Raw genomic sequence first — 14679 nt, 5'->3', positions numbered from 1 at the left:
AGTTGGATCACATTGGTTAAGCATTTTTTTCTCACAGTTACAGAAGCTGGAAAATCCAGGATCAGCATGCCATGATGTCAGCTTCTGACAAAGATTACCATCTTAGTTTGTTGTTTTCCCTTATATGGCATACATTAAAGTGATAGAAAAGCTATATCATTAATATTTCTTTTGGAATAGAACTAATCTTATCATGGAAACTGCACCCTCATGATCCAAATACTATTCAAATATCCCTTTATAAATGCCTTGAAGATTAGAGTTTTTTTGTATGAATTTGTGGAAACACAAATAGTTGAAAACAGATAATGTTTCCAAAATGAAAGTATGCTACTATTGGATAACCACTTCCACTGTAAGTTAACGCACAGTAACATTCCTATCCCATACCATAACAAAAATGCAACTCCAAATTTAACACATATGGTATAAGCCTTAAAACTATAAATTCTAGCATATAAGGTAGAAAAATTTCTCTGCCCAGTAGAAGTATTAACAAAAGCACAATGTATAAAATCAAACTTCTAAATTCAACTACACTAACACTAGCAATTTCTACTGTTGGAAAAAAAAACCTAAGGTATAGAAATTGTTTGATACCTAATATCTTTTTAAAAAAAGATTTCTAGACTAAAAGAATTCTCAAATTTAAAAAAAAAACAGAAAATAAATAATCTCATACAAACGGGAGAAAAATGTCAGAGAAAAGGTGACCAGGGTGATGGGAAAATGATATCTGAGTATTTCATGGCTTCATACAAGCAAAGCAATGCTTCAAGGAGAAAAATAACCCCTGACTGGTGATTGTGTGGGAGCATGAGCAAGGAACACCATTCACCATTGACAAAATCATCATCTTCCTTCCCCAAGTCATGTACTGAAGCTCTAACCCCCAAAGTGACTGTTTCTAGTTCGGGTTTTTCAGCGAATAATTAAAGCTAAATGAAATTGTACACTAAATCTAATAGGATTGGCGCTCGTTTATGAAGAAGTCTAAAGATCTACCTTTCCCTCCAGCAAACTCATACTGGCCACCCCAACCCCACTGGCCCTGTCTCTGTCTCTTAGCTAGCACCTACATTTGGACTTATGCAGCTCCAGAATTCTCTGCAGATCAATTCTATAATTTCCTTTTTTTCTCTCAAAAAGGAAAGGAAAAGAGGAGGAGAAGAGGAGAGGAGGAGAGGAGGAGAGGAGAGGAGGAGAGGAGAGGAGAGCAGAGAGCAGAGGAGAGGAGGAGAGGAGAGGAGAGCAGAGAGCAGAGGAGAGGAGAGCAGAGGAGGAGAAGGAAGGAACGAACGAACAAACGAACGAACCTGGCTTCAAAATTAGAGCATCATCACTTACCAATAGGGCCAATGAAAAGCAACGGTACACAAGGTGAGAAGTCTACTTGGAAAGGCTTCAGCTAGGATGAGTTACATCTTTACCAAGCACACAGGGAAATAGAAGGTCTAGAAGTAGTACTGAAATTAATCAAGCTAGGCATTGAGAATTCAACAATAGATCTCTGTGATAAACACAACCATGTCACAAAGGTACTGGATTAATAGATGGATAACGCAGAGATTCAGTATTGGGAGCAAGGTAAGAAGATACCCCCATGTCTAAACAGAAGCTTTGGAACAAGTCTGACAGAATATAGTGGGGTCCTGTGCAGTAGCCTAGCAGCTAAAGTCCTCACCATGCACGCGCCAGGATCCCTTGTGGGTCCCAGTTCTAATCTTGGCAGCCCCACTTCCCATCCAGCTCCCTGCTTGTGGCCTGGGAAAGCAGTGGCGGATAGACCAAAGCCCTGGGACCTTGCAGCTGTGTGGGAGACCTGGAAGAGTCTCCGGGCTCCTGGCTTTGCTTCGGCTCATTCCCAGCCATTGCAGCCACTTGCCAAGTGCATCTTCAAACAGAGGATCTTCCTCTCTTCCTGTGCTTCTGTCTGTGCATCTGCCTTTCCAATGAAATTTTTTTAAAAAATCTTTAAAAAGAGAGGGAATGTAGTAAACAAAACTGGATGTTGAATGCTAAAATACTGATCTGTATTTCAAAAATCCCTCCTACCTCCAAAAACCTTCATTCCCTTGCCAGTCTCCTGAGTCCAACCAAATAGGGCTCAACAGTATTACTCCCCAAACATGAGACCTGCAGAACTTCGGAACTCATAATAACTGCAGAGGGGAAGGGATAAAGAGGCTCAAAATCTCAAGGAAACATTTCTGCAATTAAGTAACATGTGTGCAATAATGAAACACCATACTGCAAATCAGATTCAATATCTAATCTGCTTTTTTGTTTTCTAAGTTAAAACTTGAATTAATCTAATAAGAAGTAAAATATTTTTGTTAAATAATACTATCACAAAAAAATGTTTGAAACTCTTCATCTCCCAAGTGGGATCAGTGGCCTAAGCAGTGGATGTACATAAACCATCTTTAAAAGAAAAACATAATATGTTTCCTCCTGTCACTGAGAAAGCCTGCACCCTAATTCAAAACTAAAATACTTCCAGCACCTGAGACGCATTTCTTTCTTTAAAGAAGGTGAACAAACAGCTAAGCTAGAATTTGCTTCAGTCACTAAAATCTAGATATTTTCCAGATGTCAGCAATCTGTTTTTCTTTAAAATACTTCTTTTTTAAGTAGCATAGGTATCTTTGGGATTGAAAACCAATAAATGTATTATATTTTATTTTGACAGAAAATGAGCTCAATCTAAACAATGGACAGCATTCTTTCATTGAATATTTTAAGTGCATTATGTAACATTTAAGGGTATTGTGTTTTGTAAGTGTCTCAAGCTAGCATCTCTCTCCTCCTAGACATGAATTATAAAATCAAATTTCCTATTCCTAATTTGGCTTCTTTCTATATTTGTCTTTCTTTTTACACTTGTAAATCATGTTTGATCCATATTGAAAACCATCTGATGTTTTTAAACTTGTATCTTTATTAATGGCAATATGCAAGTACAGATTCATAAGCAGTATTTCAGCAGCCTAGAATATCAATTGTTATGAATATCAATGCTGCAAATAATCATTTGTTTTGAGTGTCTGTCAAGACTAAACGCACACACACACACACTTAAAACAGCATAAACAATGTCGACTAAACAGATTTGTCATTATTCTTGATTGCAAGGTTAATATTTTCAATATTGTCATGGAGTAAATTATTCTTGTCAGGAATGAGAGGATTTAATTAGGAATGTAAGATCAGTGGGGTGACCGAACCTCACACCAAGCAACATAGCCCTTTATCTCTCCATTCCTAGTAAAAGCTAGCCCAAGCGGTAGCAGTGTATCAACTCAACCACAACAGCCCCTGCTGTTACATTTCAGGTAGCTGGAGTTGGTCGCTGTACTGGTGGAATAATATGCTTAAGAAATATATAAGGGAGAAAAGAACAAAAGTACTAATTAAATTTGGAACTCATATATTTCTGGGATGATGAATGCACAGGAGAACACAGTAATTCCAAATGTCAGCTTCATTTCCACTGAACTTCTAAAAATCTTAATAATGCTTTAATTTTTCACCTGCATATAAAACTAAAGGTCCTCCTCTAACAAAGGTCTTAAAGGAGCTCACATGCAAGCTTAGATATCACATTTTCAGATTTCAAAAGTGCACAGTGAGCAGCCCAGTTATCAGGTCAGTCTTCACACCCTTGTTGCAGCCGTGGCAACACCGAGAAAGTACTATAAATCATCTCTTGGCTGTACACAATTAATTTTATGTTCTCTGCTTGTCCCCTCTATGTTTTTATGCTGTTTTTTTATTTTTATTTTTCAGGTCACTTTGGTTTTAGGTGAAAAAGCAAAGCTTAATATTAAAATATCACTGGGTGACATTCTAGCAACCATGTTTAATAACCAAATTCTGGGTCACCTTTTCTCATGCATTTTAAAAATAACTATCTAAAACTGTCCCCCCCCCAAAAAAAAAAACCAGGAGCTCCTTTGACTAGAACAAGGTTTATTGCATACTTTCTTGAAGAGTAAAATGTTTCCATTATTCTCATAGTACATATTATCATAGTGATCCTTTCCCTTATGTATTATTACCTTAGAAGTACTTTCACACTTCATCAGAGACTCTTATCATTAAGTTGACTTGCAATAAAACTGGAAAAAAAACCTTTTTTAATAATTTTCAGAATAGCTATTCTTCCAGACGGCAGTCTACGGATTCTAAATGCTTCTAAATCAGATGAGGGCAAGTATGTTTGCCGAGGAGAAAACATCTTTGGTTCTGCTGAAATTATAGCTTCGGTGTCCATAAAAGGTAAGACTCTGTAGCAAATGTTTTATAACCACAATTCACATCTTTTTCAGAACGGATATGGGCATATATTCATTTTATTCACTAAAATAAAACGATTGTTTAATTGTATTATGAAACAAACTTTTAAAGTACACTTGCATATCTGTTCCTATATGTGTGCATGTTCCAGTTTATAGAATTCACTTCAAACACACAATTAACATGACCATATTGTCACTTTCCACCATTAAGGGCACAATACAGCAAGGAAACATGCTGCAGAAATCTGATATTTTACTTCTGACTAAATTTGTAAGAGGATTTTATAAAAGGCTTTATGAAATACTATCTAATATCTCAAATTGTTAAAGTAGAAAAACAATACAAATACTTTCCTCTACTTAGGATAATTTCAGCACTAACCAGGAGCATTCCTTTGTTATCACTGCTACTGGGGAATGGTCCAGAAAGGAGAAGCCGGAGTGAGTGAGTCAGTGATGGAGGTAGTCACATGAAGAGACCCTGGCAACACAGCTGCTTCTTACTTTTGAAGCTATGGAAGATTTTATACATCACATATTTTTTAAGAATCATGAATATTGCTGTTTAAATATTTCTCTTAGCTTTCTAATTCTAAAGTGAACTATATGTTTAATATTGCACATATTACTGCTGAATGTTTTTGTTGGTACTCTATTTCAACACGAGCAACATTTTAAACCCAACATATTCTTTTGACACTATTTGCTACTGTTCAGTGGTTTAAAGAAAATTCATACTTTAGGTATCAAGATTTATTTAACTGGCAAAAGGATATGTTCACAACTGAATGCATCCTTAATTAATATTTTCCATTGTGTTTATATTATACAGCAAATTATATTTTACCCATAAAAATATGAAAATGCTGATTTGTTTCCTATCTACATTAATGAAAACATAATTATAGGAACCAGCACTCTGATACAGAACAGTGGCAAAAATCAAGAGAAGAAAAAGCCCCAATATAAGAGATACTTGCATTTAAATTATACATTACAGAAATCTAGCCTAGTTTTTCTCGTATTCCTTCTATGTGCTGCTTATCAATAAGTTTCATAGAAAAGCATTTAGTGCTAAATGCACCAACATAAAAGTTTATAAATTTGGAGCAGGTTTTAGTCAGAATTTAATTAAATATCTAGTTATTCAGAAGAAAATGCCAATTCCCAACAAGCTTAAATTGCAGTATACTGTGTGTATCTACCGTCTCTGATGATGTCAGAGCCTGAGTGCCATCTGGGGTGTCTGACTTCCAGAAGGTTAGTATTTATCACAGCAATCCAATCCTAGGCTTGCTCATGTTCTCAATGACTGCCTAGAAGAACATTGGATATGAAAGAATCCAGGCAGTGGCTTGCAGTGATGTTTCTTCAGATTGCATTGTTGTTAGAAAAATTAACCTGATCATTAACTACAGCCAATTATGCTGCAGTGTCTGCATGTAGGAGCCTAATTAGTAAAGCATCAAAATCATGTCTCCATCACTTCAATGCTTTTTCAAAACACATCCTGTTGTTTTCATTTAACCACCAATTTAACCCATAGAAACATAGCTTTTACTCAACTTCACTGGTTCAAAGTTGATCTAAATTCAGTATAATAAATAAAAGTAAAATAACATGGTTTTGATATTTAACTATCAGTAATTAGTTAACCAAACAATTCAATATGTTTGCCTTTTTTTTTTATATTTCAGCGACAGCATATGCACTTCATCAAAAGTAGGTTTTATAATGAGCCAGAGGGTGCCTCTGACAAACTTTTTCTCTTCAGAAGTGGATTATTTTAATGTAAAGAAAGAATACAAATGGTAGAGTATTTGTAGTAGATATTTATGCCTGTGGAAACACTAACTTACACAAAAGTTCTTTCTATTGCCTGTAACTTCCAATAGTACTTGAGGGTAAATTACACCAGAATTGTTTCTAACCTATGGAACAATTGTTAGTTTAAAAATTCTTTTATTAGACCTGGTGCAGTAGCCTAGCAGCTAAAGTCGTTGCCATGCACGTGCCAGGATCCCTTGTGGGCACTGGTTTGTGTCCCAGCTGCTCCACTTCCTATCTAGCTCCCTGCTTGTGGCCAAGGAGAGTAGTTAAGGACGGCCCAAGGCCTTGGAGCCCTGCAAACCTGTAGGAGACCTGGAAGAGGCTCCTGGCTCCTGGCTTCAGATCAGTTCAGTTCCAGCCATTGTGGCCATTTGGGGAGTGAATTGATGGACAGAAGATGTTTTTTTCTCTATCTCTCTATCTCTCTCTCTCTGTTCTCTTCTCTTTGTATATCTGACTTCCCAGGAAAAGTAAAATAAGCCATTAAAATTTTTTCTAAATCCTTTTATTTACCTACCCTTCAGCATAACCACAACATTCGTATACTCATTTTCTATGTTCTTATTCCAGAATGTAAATGACTGCAGTCCCTCATGGTTTTTGACCAAGTCAGCTTCTTGGTAGGAACAAGAATTCTTTAATCATTAGTCTCCCTCAAAAAAAGGTAGGGCAAAGTGCCCTAGCACCCAGAAATTAACATTTCATAATGGTTTACTTCAAATGTCAAAAATTAGATGCCAGTCCCTGAGGCAATTTTATGATTCTCTGTTTAAGTTTTTCTCTATGATTTAAAATGATATAGGGAAACAATACATATTGATGAGGTTCTTCATTGCATTTTTATTCCTGCAGAACCTACAAGGATAGAACTTACTCCTAAAAGAACAGAATTAACAGTGGGAGAAAGCATCGTCCTTAATTGCAAAGCAATCCACGATGCTAGCTTGGATGTCACTTTCTTCTGGACACTAAGAGGACAGCCTATTGATTTCGAGAAAGAAGGTGGACATTTTGAAAGCATCAGGGCTGTAAGTTAACACCCTCTTATTTTTAAAATAATGGCAATTTTAGAAAGTTTGAGTCAAGTGTAAAAAATTTCAGCTATGAAATGCTACAAAAAAAGTAGAAAGAAATATTAATGTGAATCAAAAACTTCTTTCTTCCATTAGCTTGTCATGTAACACTGAAAGCAATCACAATTCAAAAAGCCCCATTAAGAAAATTAGAATACTCTGTTATGTGAATCTGATTTTCTCACTTCAATATAAAAAGCTTATTTGACTAAAATTGTCAATATTTACACACGATGTCTTGAAAGGTGCGTTGCTACAAAAGAGGCTATAATACTAAAAGCACAGGAAACAATGAGTGTAATATAATAAATAAATTAAATAAATAAATAAGTCTTACTCTTCCAGAAACTGAAAATTTAAGGATTTTCTGTGAATTTCTCACAAGCTATAGAGAATGAACATGTAACCCATATTCACAAACGCACAATAGTCTTAAATAACATTCACAGGCAAATGTGTTTCCTGTTTGCCAAATCTTTTCTTTTTAATTTCTCCTATTACTTTATTTATCCATGCGACTGATCCAGTACATGGAGCTAGGAAACCTTATGGAACCTAAAAACCCCTACAGAATCATTCCCATATCTTATCTCCTCCAAGAAATGAAGAAAAGAGACCCATCCGCCACCTAGATCGTTTTAAAAGTAGCACAACACAAAGGACAGAGGAAACGCTGGACAGACACATAGGAAGAACTAGACAGAAAAAGAAAGGACTGTGTCTGGGATCCTCTTTTTACTTATAAGACAGAAAAGATGAGTCTAAATACAATTTTTTACCTACAAATTTAAAATGCTGTTGCAAACTTAGATTATTTTTTACCTAAGCACTTTAAGAAAACCATAGTTACAGCAAACCTTCAAATTCTCTTGTCAGTCAGATGGTGTTTCTAAAGGTTCTAAGAGGCAGTAAAATACACCCTAGATCCAAGGCTGGGAATTCTCTGAATCAAGTATCAGTCCAGTACCTAACCACAGTGCAATGGAAAGCTAGTCAACTTGACTTGCCCAGGCATTAATCTCACAAAAAATGAAGTGGAAAATTCACAGCACATAATTTCAAAGTGCTCTCTCAGTTTAGAATTTGATAAATTTATACTAATAGAAGAATAAATATGATTCCATGTTATATTTGCTAAATAAAATTAAACAATATATTATAAAATATTCACATCATCCTGGTTTATTTTGCAGTTATTCACATCTCTTTAGATACATTAAAATTATTAAGTTATACACAAAGATTTATGTAAAGCTGAACTAGTTTTTCTCACTTTGTGATTTTTTTCCATCTTATCATGGAGTAAGAATTTCATCCTATAGATTTTATAACACTAATATCTTAGAACCAGAATAATATTCAAAAAATCCTTTATTTTCACAAGAAAAAAATAATCCCTTAAAAACATATCTTTGTAAGATCATCTACAAACGTTTATTTTGAGCAGTTGCTCTTAGTAAAAATGTCACTAAAATAGGGTTCTTCATAGCAGTCAGCCCATTTAATTTACAATACTGATGAAGAAATAAACAGATCTGGTGAAGTATAAAAACTTTTCATTCCATACCTGAGACATCGCAACTTTAGATTTGTCACTCTTGCATCAAGAAATAACATTATTACATGTCTGCTCTATCCTTGCACAGATGCTATTTTTGTTCCGGATAGTACAAGATGGACCCTTACTCCCTATAAACACAGTTGTTAGAAGCCATATTAAAATTAAGCTTTGGAAAAAAAGAAAAATATTAAACTATAAGATAATACAGGGCAATTTCATTTAGCATGTGTAGGATAAATTTTAGAAATATGTATTTACTGAACCACATTGGTAACTTTATGAAGAGTAAAGGAATCACTTTCCTCTTGCTATCTCAATATGATAGCATTCTGGCTGGGTTCCAAAACATACTCCATAGAGAACACTGATACAAAACAATAGAAAAGAGAAGATAGAACAGATTTCTATGTCCCCCGTACCTCATGTGGAAAATGTCTTTGTGCAAAAGATAGTATGTTTTAGAAGTAAGCAAGATAAGTAATTGCGAGTCATTCTGAACTTGCAGATACTTTCTGTTTGATAGGACAAGTTAAGATTCTGAGCTCACAGGAGCAGGACACAGAAGAGGAAGTAGGGTGATCTGAAGCTTATTCTGAGTTTCAAAGGAGAGTTCCTAAAGTGTCTTGAGGAATTACCCTCAGGGTCTATGTGAGCGCAGCACAATAAAAAAGCTGAATGATTTTCAGGCATGTAACAGGTCTTTGATTAGAGCCCTTAGTTCTAGGACAGCTGCCCTGTAACTATATACTCTGCCAGTGAGTGTTTGAGTAGTAATAGATGAGAAGAGAAAGGGTTTCAGGAATATTTTAGCACATTACCACTGCAAAAGTGAAAAAGAAACAACCAAATTTTCAGGGTAAAAACAAGGAATAACAATAATGTTCATATTTTACATAGATGCTAGAATGCGATTTAATGATGTTTGACTGGCATCTTTCAAAATCAACCATTACTTAGTAGATAAAACTATTTTCACACTTTTTGTGGGTAGCCTTTGTATCATTATACAGTATACACTTGTATATCATTGTATACACTTGTATATCATTAAACAGTATATACTGCTATTTTCTAATTAGGCTACTACTTTCAGACATATAATTGCATTAGAGTAAGTAAATAAAATATAACTGCATCAAGTTAAAATTTAACTCTATTGCTTAGAAATTTAAAGTAACTATAATGAAAATACATCTATTATTTTTACCCTTTATCCTTAGGCTGTCCCTAGTTTGGAGTGAACGCATTAGTAAAGTCACAGTTACAAGCAGTCAATCCATAAATATTTGATCCAATTCCTCAAAATTAGTTGTTTTTTTTTTTGCAAATTCTTGGAGTGTTTTCTAATATTTTAAATTCAATTTAGTTCCACAAGTGTAGTGATAGATTCAAGGAAAACGCTATGTATAGCACTTCAGGCTGAGCATTTATAATGGGGGCCGGGAAGAGAGAGTGGGACATGCTAGTACTTTGCAAAAAAACAGAGTGCTGTATTCATGTGGCTGGTAGAGCAGCTGCCATTTGAAATAGACCTGACTGTCAGGATTTTCAGGTGCCTGGAAGAAGCTGTTTTCAGACAAATGAGTAAGAGGGTTAAGAAAAGGCAGAAGAGGTTAGTGACCATATCATGAAGAGTGAGGAACAGAACAGCACAATGACAGTACATAGTAGACAATAAGTCAGTACTTGTTGAATAAATTTAAAGGAAGGCAGCAGACACCATACCTTGAAAGGCACTATTCTCCATGTTATAGAATTTAGCTATCTTCAGAATGCTACAAAGGGTGAAACATTTCAGATTTGTAAAGGGGGAGGGTAATGTGACACTTGTGTGGTACAGGGATGGTGGCTTGCAGATTTTACATTCAATATAGACCAGTTAAAAGAGGCTCCAAGAAGACATAACTGTGACAACCATGGACTTATTATAACCATCCTATTCTTGAGAAAAGCATCGACAATTGCTTATTGCTGGACAGAGGTCTACATTAGCCTCTGGTTCCCCTCAGGACATCTAAACAGCATCTGAGCATCATCAGGTGACCCTCAGCCAAAGCCCCAGGGAAAGTCTGTGAGGATCTATTATTCTTCACAGTCTTGGAATTCCATGGTCATTCATTTGAGACGTAAACAAGTTTTGATCCTTAATTTTCAAGAAAAACTATTACACATAATAGCAGCCTAAAGCTTGTTTGGTTTTGATATTTTGTTTTTAGGCAGACAAAAAAAAAGCTAACACTTTCATTGTCAGGGTACTGTACTACAGAATCATTCTCCAATGTGGACTTGCCATTTTAAACTTCCCAAACTGCAGTGACAACTGAAGCGCTGTATAGCTGCACTGTTTTCAAGGTCCTGCACATTTGTCCAGTTATTGAGTTAGAGTAACACATGCAGGAAGACAGCGGATTTTGACCCCATTGTTAAATCAGGAAACTGACTTTTCAGGCCATATGATTATCAAGTTGGTGTGACAGGAGCAAAGACAAGGTAGTTTTTAAGCAACATTATGTTGGATCTCCTCTAGTTAGTGTGCCTTTTCATTGATTGTTCATTATCAGCACTACACTGCTCTACAAACTGTCAGAAATAAAAAGCCAAGCAATCCAAGCAAAATTTGATCCCAGTCTCTGGAAAGCATACAGTGCCCAATATTAAGTCATTCAAGAGAAATGGGATCATGAAAAAAAAATCACTGATTCTTTTTAAATGAAGCCAAATATTAAAAGAAAATCAAATGCAGAATTGATCAATCACCTATTATGTTTTATTCACGATACACACACAAATACCAAGAAGAAATCTAAAGTAAAAAGCAGATTACAGTTCCCTCAGGATGTGAGAGTTGTTTTCAATACTGGTTTGCCCTAGACTCACACACAGATTCCTTTCAGTATCCTTACTGTCTATGCTAACCCTTTCAGCGACAATGGACTCATATTTCTGAAGGAGTCCATTCTCTTGCCGAACAGAAAAGAACATCACAAAATTGGGAGTCACATGTAATTATTAGTCTGTATTCTAAGCATAAATTATAAAGAAATATGCCTGATTTATATCCATCATCATTCTTCTATTGAGTGACAGGTACATAAAGAGGAGCTGGAATAAAAACCTCTGAATGCTTCGAGAATTTTACATTAGCTGAAAAGAACTAGTTGTTGTCAATTATCCTTACACACTGTTCCTAGTGTGTATTCTTAGGCGTTAGCTTCAGTTTCCAGAGGAATAGAAGTCTCAAGATACCACAGTAAGTGCTCACCTGGCACTTTTCTCTTTCCTAAGTGATAAAAATCCAAGACAGCATCAGACATTCTTCCAGGATTTCCTAAGGTCCAGTTCCATGAGGAGCTCACAAGCATCTGACACATGTTCTTCATTACATTGCCTTGCAGTAGTCCTACAGTCACTTCACCACTATTCACAAGTGTCCAAGAAGGCAGGCAATCAGTAGCTCTCCCAAAAGCACATATTTGCTTTGACTCATTCAGACTCTCAAGTAATGCAGGCTACTGAACTCTAAGCTCCATACTTTCACTACCTGGCAAAGAATTATATTCCTTCATCTGTCCAGATCTGGACTCATGGTTCATTGCCATGCTCTGAATGTTAGCAATTTAGCAATCCACCAATTTTCTGTTCTTAGCCACAATCTCTGAACCTTCGTAGACTTCTGTTTGCTAAAGGTTCCCAACCAATTTATGACACAGTTTAACAAAAGACACCATTTTATCATTTTAGTGACTACAAAACACAAAATCCACCAACACAGGTTGGGAGTTGACAGGGAGAGAGATAGCATTTTCATGCCATCCCAGGAAAGTGTACTATGCCTGTCCCAACTTGTCTACGTTCAGAAATATGTCCTCAGCCACATTCAAACTAGCAATTACTCCAATAACAGAGGGACCTTCGTTATCAGGAGGTGTATATGTTTCTTGGAGTCCCATAAATATGATCATGATATGCTATTTAAGTCTGGGGTTTTATTCATGAACTAAGTTTAGCTGGAAAGTCCTGAAAGCACAGGCTATTATTTGATAGGGTATCATTTTTATCATTTTTCAGTAAAGATGCCCCCACAAATAATCAGTCAGTGCTTATTTAAGACATGATATAAAACATCTCTTAGCTTAGCCAATTACATTAAATTTTAGATATGTCAACTATAAAATACCACAAAATCCTGTTAAATCCTGTTGCCTATTGTAGCACAAAGGCTTATTCCTTTTTTTATTCATACAATTTGGAGTTCCACATTCATACCTTTTGGAATTATAAAAGATTATTGCCATCCTAGATGGTCTAATTAGGAAAATCTTCCATACTCTCCCAATATATAACATGTTCAATATGCTAACTGCAATAGGAACCACACCATGCTGGCTACTCACCTCCCTTTTAATCTAATTAGAAATTTTTCTTATAAAGCAAAGTACTAAATCTGCTTCTTTAATTTCTGCAGCATGTCAAAGTTGGTAAAAATAATTCACTGTCACAAAATACAAAGACAGACTTAAGCATGCACTTCATGTCATTGGTACAAGGCCACTAAAACAAGCTTCCTAAATACAGTAGCATAGGAAAGAGATGGAGTATTTTTGTTAACTTAGGTGCACCATGTTTCATAGCTGTTCTGTCTTAATGATGTGTTCTCATAGGATCAGGTGTGATATAAATAGCTGCTAATATTCATATATGCACTTACTTTGGGTGTCTAGGCATAGCTTATTGGGTTTGCGCATTTTTTATTTGATGCTTTGAAAGGGAGAGAAAAAAATAAAGCTTCTTCATTGGGAAACGCAGTTTTGCTTATAGATTGTACTTGAACAAAATGGACATAAAGCTGGGGCTGGACTAGGCTAAAGGGCAGGAGCCAGGAGCCAGGTGTTTCTTCTGGGTCTCCCACAAGAGTGCAGGCACCCAAGCACATGGAGCATCCTCTACTGTCTTCTAGGTGCATTAGTAGGTACCTGGAGCAGAGGTAGAGCAACCAGAACTTGGACAGGGACTAAATTGATGACCACCTCTCAGATTGCACCTAACCCATCACGCCACCACACTGGTCCCATTTTAATCCTTTTTAAATGTCTCTATCTCTCTGCCATGTATTACATTCTTCTTCCTTTCCAAATTCTTATTGCCTTCTAAGCCTGTTGAAATGGATCGGACCAGAAGAATAACCAAAGTGCCAATTTTAACTGAAGGTACCTACAGCAGTGCTGTAGAGGCTGCAGTGCAGTGTTCAGATTTCTGCTTCTCCAGGCTACCAAGAGTATTGTGGTAGACAGCTCTTAGTTTAGCTTCCCTTCAGGAATTACCTACAAATAAAGAAGAGTCATCCCACCAACAGTATGCTCCGCCTTCTAGCCCTTGACTAATGCAATGAGAAATAAAGCACATAAAGGTGTTTATGAAGTCCTTTCCCCTTACCTCAAAGCAAGATTAATGTAGGCTCATCTCAACTGAAGTCCCTTATGAGATTAGTCGTTTGAGACTTGACTATTCTGTCATAGTTAAAACAGCTAGTACTACTTAACAACATAGCATTTTGACATTCAACCTTTTTTATTTATATCTAGCATTTCTAGATATAAATATCCTCCATTCATTCCTGCATCAAATATTCTCATCTAATATTTCCAAATATAATACCAAATATCTTTCTTATAAAATTTTCATTATGATTATGTCATGACATCTGTACTATGAATCCTTATTTCTGATACTTGTACACTTTGCTATCATGAACAATCTGTCAAGAATACATATCTGCTACATATTTTTTTAAAGAGTTATTTTATTTTTATTGCAAAGTCTGATATTCAGAGAGGAGAAAAGACAAAGAAGAAGATCTTCTGTCCATTAATTTACTCCCCAAGTGGCCACTACAGCCAGAGCTGTGCAGACCCAA

The sequence above is a fragment of the Ochotona princeps genome, chromosome 4 (genome assembly GCF_030435755.1).
Source record: "Ochotona princeps isolate mOchPri1 chromosome 4, mOchPri1.hap1, whole genome shotgun sequence".
Lineage (NCBI taxonomy): Eukaryota > Metazoa > Chordata > Mammalia > Lagomorpha > Ochotonidae > Ochotona > Ochotona princeps.
This window is presented reverse-complemented; position numbering follows the sequence as displayed.